This window comes from Cynoglossus semilaevis, chromosome 9, assembly GCF_000523025.1.
Source record: "Cynoglossus semilaevis isolate Cse_v1.0 chromosome 9, Cse_v1.0, whole genome shotgun sequence".
Taxonomy (NCBI): domain Eukaryota; kingdom Metazoa; phylum Chordata; class Actinopteri; order Pleuronectiformes; family Cynoglossidae; genus Cynoglossus; species Cynoglossus semilaevis.
This window is the reverse complement of record NC_024315.1, coordinates 17,960,674-17,968,224: the sequence shown is the minus strand read 5'-3', so window position 1 is coordinate 17,968,224 and position 7,551 is coordinate 17,960,674. Positions and strand designations below refer to the sequence as shown.

General features: G+C 42.4%; 1 protein-coding gene across 1 annotated transcript in view; it reads left to right on the top strand.

Annotated features, from left to right (window-relative positions):
• The window catches only part of rptor (regulatory associated protein of MTOR, complex 1), a 209,177-nt gene that overhangs the window by 45,185 nt on the left and 156,441 nt on the right, over positions 1 to 7,551 (top strand). Inside the window, exon 4 of the mRNA XM_025058498.1 lies at positions 7,258 to 7,550. The gene's annotated coding sequence lies outside the window, so the exon portion shown is untranslated. The remainder of the gene's footprint in view (positions 1 to 7,257; position 7,551) is intronic.

Sequence of the window (7,551 nt, the reverse complement as noted above, 5' to 3'; positions counted from 1 at the left end):
GCAGCAGCAGCAGCACAGACAGAGGAAAGCACAGACACAGAGACTAGCCAGTGGCAGTAAAAGAAAGAAAGATGGAAACCAAAACAGGCTTACAGACCCGACAGAATTGATCTGCTTTATGTCAGGTTTGAGCCTCTTCTTAACAGTGAATGAAGACTGAGAGGATCAATGTGATGTGTAAGTGACAGCAGGATGATCTTATAGTAATGTCTGGACAGACGCTGACATAAAGATGTCAGTGAAAGTCATCGAAGTCAGTTTCCCGTTAGACAGCCACGCTGTCAGTCTCACAAAACCAACCTCATATACTAAATATTAAAACGTTGCACCCAGATTTGAAAAGATCAGTGCAGTCCAAAGATTATTGTGCAAAATTTGTCTTACATTTCAAAAATGTAAAAAGTAAATCCCCCAGAATTCCACAAGAAGAAATAATCTGATTGATTAATATGTGATCCATAAATTGTCCTGTTTAAATCAATTCCTTGTACCGCAAATGACTAAAAGTCAAGTACTGTAATTTCCGAACTCTAAGTCGTTCCGGAGTATAATTCGCACCAGCCAAAAAATGCATAATGAATAAGAAAAAAACATATACAAGTCGCTCCGGAGTATAAATCGCACCAGTGCCCCCTAGCGGTTGTCATTGTGAAAATAACAAACACGTAAAGTTTCAGTACTACAGGAGTAGCAGGTAGTGGTACACAAACCTAGAGTGCCCTCTAGCGGTTTTCAGTGTGAAAATAACAAACATGAAATTATATTATATTATATTTTAATATATAAGTCGCAAACCCAGCCAAAGAATGAAAAAAAGTGCAACATAGTCCAGAAAATACGGTAATTATTTTTCACAGGAGAAACAATTATGATGTCACAAAAATCTAAATATTATATTTATTATATTACTATGGTCTGCACATAACGACACAGTCGCCCCCCCCCCCAAAGACCAGGCTGTAGTGCTGCTGGTATATAGTTGAATTGTTGTTTGCTGCATTTTCTTCAAGTCCAAGTTTGGGAAGTTTCTCAACTATAAATCGCGGATATAAATTTTCTCTCTGACCTGTCCACGAGCACCGGCGATGTCCAAGCCAAATCATTGCTTCCTGCCGTCTCTGCATTTGTTACAGTGCTGCTGTCGGCCATAAAGTAGCACAAATTTCTATAAGCAACACATTGCTCTCAGCTTTAGACTGTCGACAGCAGTGCTTTCCTTCAAACCCCGGTGATTTAATGGGCCATTTTATGTGGAAGGAAGTGTGGGCAAGGTTTGTCTGTCTGGGCCAGAGTATAATGTTGGGCTGTTCAGATTCACAATGACCTGTCCAAGAACCTGTTCTGATGGGGAAACTTACTGTCTCAGTGCCTGCAGAACCAATGGAGTCCAGAGTCCTTTTTCTTAGACAGAACTTCATTCCTGAACTCAGAAGAAGGAGGCAATCTTAAATGAGGGTAAACGCATTTAACTACTGCACAGAGATGTTAGATGCCTAGATGATAGAGCTTTAAATAGAAGCTAGAACGGGAGCTACAGACCGTTAGCCTAACTCTGTTAGCATGTCTGCTGCGTGGAGAAAAAACAGTAAAACAGCCGTCAGCACTTAGCCTTTTCGGTTGAAGATGCTATTATTCTTATCGTTGACATGTAAAACAGCCGTCAGCACTTAACCTTTTCGGTTGAAGATGCTATTATTCTTGCATTAGTTGATCACCTTTTAGGCTCAAAATTAGAAACAGAGAAAAACAGCCTTACTACAATAAGGCTACATTTAGACATTTGTTTTGCTCTGTTCCCACTTTGATTGCTTGTGTTTGTAATTCCAAGTTTGCTGCTGTACTGTTCAGGTCTGTTGCTGCACTAAACTGATTGTGGTCTTAAATGACAAGTCTAATTTTTTGTGTTTTTTTTTTGTTTAAGCCAATCTAAAAATTTGATTATTTAATAAGCTCATATTGGCTATTGCCTATTAACTGTTGCTTACAGGAGCGGCCCCTAACCTTTTTTATACCAAGGACCGGTCGGCCCGTATCAGCTGTTACTGCAGATCAGTAATAGTCATTAAATTTTCAAAATAAAACATCTTTAAGACTTTATTATGTAACAATGACCTACTGTTTTGAAACATTGACTGATTATCTTTTAAATGAAAAAAGTAAAGTGATATGACTGGATACTTTTTGAATGAAGTAAATCAGTAAAACTGAAGTACGTCCCACTGCGGCCCAGTACCAAGTTAATTATGGACCGGCACCGGTCTCTGGACCAGGGATTGGGCACCCCTGGCTTACAGTCTTGCACAGCCATGCCACTACAACTCTTAGACAGCTACATCTACAGGACCCCAGTACACACAGACTCTACAGCATGTCGTTATACTGTCATTTGTGTCAAACTAAAACCATCTGAACAGTTGAAATGGTCTGAACAGGTGCATCCTCAGACTAGAGCGCTTCATACCGCCCACTCGTCTCAGCGTGCATTGCTTTGTGTGCATATTATGGCCGTGGGTGCGTGTGAATTTGAGAGTTTCCTCCGTACAGCTGACCGAGTGTGGCCGATCCCTGTGGCGCCTTCCTTGACAAATAAAAAATCAACATTTTAGGGACAGCTCCAAACGCAAGGCCAAGGTCGGTGAGCCCTCACCTTCCTCCTCCTCTCCTTTCTCGCCCTTTTTCTGTCTTCCCAATTCCCTCTTGGATGTGTTGAAACATGTGGGGTTTGTTTTTTTTTTGTTTTTTTTCTCGGTAAAATATCACTTTCCGAAGGTGCTGACTCTGCGGCAGAGCCGTCTCTCATTGATCATCGTGCACATTTGTTTTCCTGGGCGGGAGTCACAAAACAGACACCCACCATTCATCCAGTGGAGCAGGCGTCCGCCTGTCTCCTGCAAAGTCATTGATCAAGGTTAAATGGAGACATGTCTGGAGGATGTGAGCTCCATGATGCCTGTACACACTCCTGAATGAATTGGTACCTGTGTAAATAGCCATCGATTTTCCTTGTCAGGAGAAGCTGCCAGCAATTACAGAAGAATGGCATGAACACAAAAGCCAATTTACATATCTCTCAAAACCAATTATTGACCGCGCGTTTCGACGGGGCATGCTCGCGTCACACACAGTCTGGAACCTGCGAAGAGGCGTTGACAGCAGAAGCTCCTACATTTCTGAAGAGGAGGCCTGCGGCATTACAGGAGTAGCGCCGATTTCAGCGAGAAGGTCAACAGTTCACATGCCTATACCGAGGGGGAGAGTTCCAGAGGGTAGGTGCGGTAAAACTGAAGGCCAGGGCCCCAAAGGGGTGGAGACAACTCAGTGGAGCTGACGTTCCATTGACAGGATGGGGTGTAGAGACGTAGGAAGTCGGAAAGGTTCTGGGGAGGAAAGGCCAAGGAGGATGCAACATTTTTATAAGAAAAGCAGAACCAGAAGCCTGTGGAGGTAAATGACGGTTGGAGGTGATGTGCTGCCAGGGCCTGGTGCGAGGACCCTGGCAGCAGAGTTCTGGACGTATTGGAAGCTGTCCAGGGTTTTGTTGGGAACAGGACCAAACAGGACTCCACTGCAGTATTCTAACCGGGGAGAAATGGAAGAGTGGATGAGTTTCTCAGCCACTGAGTCAGTACGTGACGGTCGGAGTCGAACGTTGTTTTTGAGGTTTAAAAGTTGAACCTTAATATTCTTCCAGGTGACATTTACCTGGAAAACAATGTCAAAAAAATCAAGTGAAGTTAGTTTTATGAGCTCGGAGCATAGCCATAAATTTAAGGAGATTAGCCAACAGATTGTTGCAAACTTAAAAGATGTTAAATAATTAATGGGGAAAAAAATAAAGCAAAAAACAACTACATGATTCTTGTTGTATTTGAAATGAAAATAAAACAGGTTGTTTAGATACAACCAAAAAGAAGTAATAAATAGATAATATTCGGGTCAAATAAGCCAAAATATGAGCAACAGTTAACGAAAAAAAAAAGCTAAAAACTGCTAAACATACATAACTTATAAATATATTTGTATAGAAATGCCATTCTAAAAACAACATACCTTTATGCGTGGTATAAATAATGAATGAATTATTTATTTTGCTTTAAGATGAAATGCTACCAGCCTTTAAGTTCTGCTGCTGTTTCGTCTCAAGGTCGAACCTAAAATAACAACATACAGCATTTAGGAAGAACAGAATCATCCATAAGTCACCAGAGAGTTTTAAAAGTGGGGACTGATGTACTGATGGACTCCTGAAAGTCGGTACTGGTGCACTGATCAACTCCCGAACATTGGCTGCTGATACACTGATGGACTCCTTTGCTTCTGGCGCACGGAATATCATTTATTTAATACGTCAATTTGAGCCGGGGCAAAGGAGACTTATTGGGGTCTTTGAATGAACCCTGACTGAACCGATGTCCATGCACAAATTGAAAACTATACGTACAGTAAAGCCTGTTTCTGCCACTTCTTTGTGCAGTTTAAAGAGATGATTGTAGACCAACACTAGCATTCTCAGAGTTTCAGAGACACAAATACTGTTTTTTTTTGTGATCATTTCACATCAGTGAAAATGAAAACGGCTGTTTTCTTTTATCTACCCCGGCAAAATGAGACGTTACAGAAATGTTGGCTGAAATATGCACTGACTGTATTTCTCAATTTAAAGGTATTATCTCAAGTGTATTTACAACAAACCAAGCATATTTCCTTCAGCTGCTTCCACGTGTTTCACAAGTTGCAACCGGCTTTACTGAGCATGGAATCAGTGGCCTGCTGCTCCCAATTCCATGATCACACCTGCTCCAGTCAGGAACCACGGAAAAGAGCATGAGGTCATGGAAAAGAACCACAAAAAAAAAAAACAAACAATGAGCACGACCTGAGAAGGTCCACGGGGTCATTGCTCTGCCCCGCTGTGATGTTCATGCAGCTGCTGCTTTGTTACCTCTCGCAGAGACCAGTCCAACCCCGATACTTTCGTCTCAGCTGTTATTTTCAACTGTTTGTTTTATAACTTTTTTTTTTTTTTTAAATCCTTAGCACAGCTTGGCTTCGAGCCTCAAATTTTGTAGCCCAGTGTGATGCTGTAGCCTCCAGCAGCCATTAGAATCATGTTTTCTTTTATATGTTACATCACAGTCGTTTACGTTTGCACGCTACAACAATCATTGTCAAAATTGTATTTGGGGGCATGACAGATTTACATTTTCATATCCTCAGTCAGCCTTGAGAGTGAGTGAGACATGAAGGGTTGAGGCTTTTATTGGAGCCGCAAATACTTACGACCCTTATACAACAATGCATTAGAGTAAGAAGTGTTTTTATTGATACGGTGTAAACCTGTAAGCACGAAGGTGAGCAATTGTCAAAAACTCAAAAAGGGTGAGGAGAATTGGAAAATAAGAAAAGGAACCTATCAACAAAACTGATCGGTCACACAAAATGGCTTGGCGGGCCGCATTTGGCCCCCGGGCCTTGAGTTTGACCCCTATGCACTAGATCATTAGGAAGAAATACAAACTTGCACTTTCATGAGATATAATACTACAGAGAGGAAGAAACAATTTTTTCCCCAGATCCATCCATCAGTTTCCTCTCTTTCTCTCTTAATCTTCTCTTGTAGCGATCCCTGGGAACATTTTTTTTTTTTTTAGCTGTGTCCTGCCTCTGTCCTTTGGCTGCATCTTTCATGTTCCGGCCATAATAATCATGTCATCATGTCCCCTACACAAGAACAAAAAGGAATGAAAAAGAGAACATAGGTACACTAATCTTCTCTTTTCTCATCACCCGTTCGCTTTTTTCCCCATCTGAGAGTTCCGACCAGTAACGCCGCCAGGAGATTGAATTGGTTTCACACTGGGAACAGTCTGTGAGGGCTACAGATTTGATAAGACGCACCTGAATTTCAGACACGGTCCACTGCTTGTATACTGGCAGTGTGACAAGCCCAGAGGCCACACACACACACACACACACACACACATGCTATGTGATGTACTGCACTGGCAAATGCTCAGAGAGGGATATTTCCACGTTCCATCCATCTGGTGCGGCCATTGTGGTGGTTTGTGATGAGCTGTCAACCCAATAAAAGCTGTTACTCATCCCAGCGCAGCATCTATCCTTTGAGCCTGACACAGACGGCGTTGGGCTCCTCTCAAGTCGTCGTGGTCTTTGAGCCCGTCTCTTTGTTGGCCCGGATCAAACTGCTCAAAGGTGTTGATTGTGGGATAGCAGTCAAAGGGCCATCAGAAATGTCACAGCCTGTGTGAGTATATGTACACACTGGAGTTATAACCTGGCAACAGATGGGATGGCTTTTGTCCCTCACCGGTTCTGTCAGTAACACACCTTTTGCTTCCTGCTGTTTGAGAAACGAGTGTGAGGCTCGACAGCGAAGGATAATGGGGACAGAACACAAGTAGAACACACTTTGTTCACATGACTCATGCAGGAGCACTGAAAAGCAGAGATTGGTTTTAAAAACACAACGCGTGTTAAAAGCATGTTTGGGTTTTCTCCCTGATGTACCTTTTGTGTCGTTGGTGGCTTCCTGCTCCTCTAACTTCTCTGCTTCTTTCGCTTGGCTGTTCGTAAAGATTGCTTTTTTACTTACTGTTTGCCTTGCCTTCATCCAAAACATTTTTGTCCAACATCTGAGATCTTGATGCTAACCCTACATGAGAACTCGCTTTTGGCTTACTGTTACTAGAAGTCATTTGACTGTTCATCCAAGATGCTTCTTCAGTTTTGAAGAAGCATACTATACACATACTTTTACTTTAATTTAGAACACCACTGACACTAACTCTACTATCACAGTTACTACTGTCGGCTGTCAGTGACTCGTCAATTGGCTCAAATATACGAAATTACACTTCTTACATTCATTGGGGAGTCACTCATTCACCTTGATGTATTTCATGATCATTAATGCGTCTTTTATTGCTTAATAATTGCGGAAATTGAGATGTGGTAGTCCCAGTAGTCAAGGAGTGGGGGCACAGTTACAACCAGGACAGTTCACTAGCACTGTATATCAGAGAGTCTTGTACAGAGACAACCAATAATTCACACCCACTTTCAAAAGTATTGTTCATTTAATTACATAACAAAATTATATATAAAATTATAAAAAATTATATATAATCTCAGTTTAAACGAGATTAATTACTTTATTATTCTTTAAACGTGTATAAATCGCAATTTAATGTCGTGCGTGTGCGCCTGTGTTTTGGTTTGTGGTCTGCGTGACAGGAACAGCGCCTGTGACGTAGAACGGCAGTCACTCTCGCGCCGCACCGAAACAGTGCATTCTGGGACCGACCCAAGATGGCTGCGCCCTGTCAGGAGTGCTGAACAAGTGCCTCTCTGGAGATATTCTCACAGTTGCGTGGGGTTTCCGCTATTTCTGTCTCACTGAGTCACCTAGGAGGCTCGCAGACGGTTAGAAGACAACCCCACGAACCCAGTCATCGACAGTAGCGGCGGGAGCTTGGCGTGGCTGTGGCAGAGTGTCCGTGTGAAGATGGGCCTCGTCTCCATCCCCTT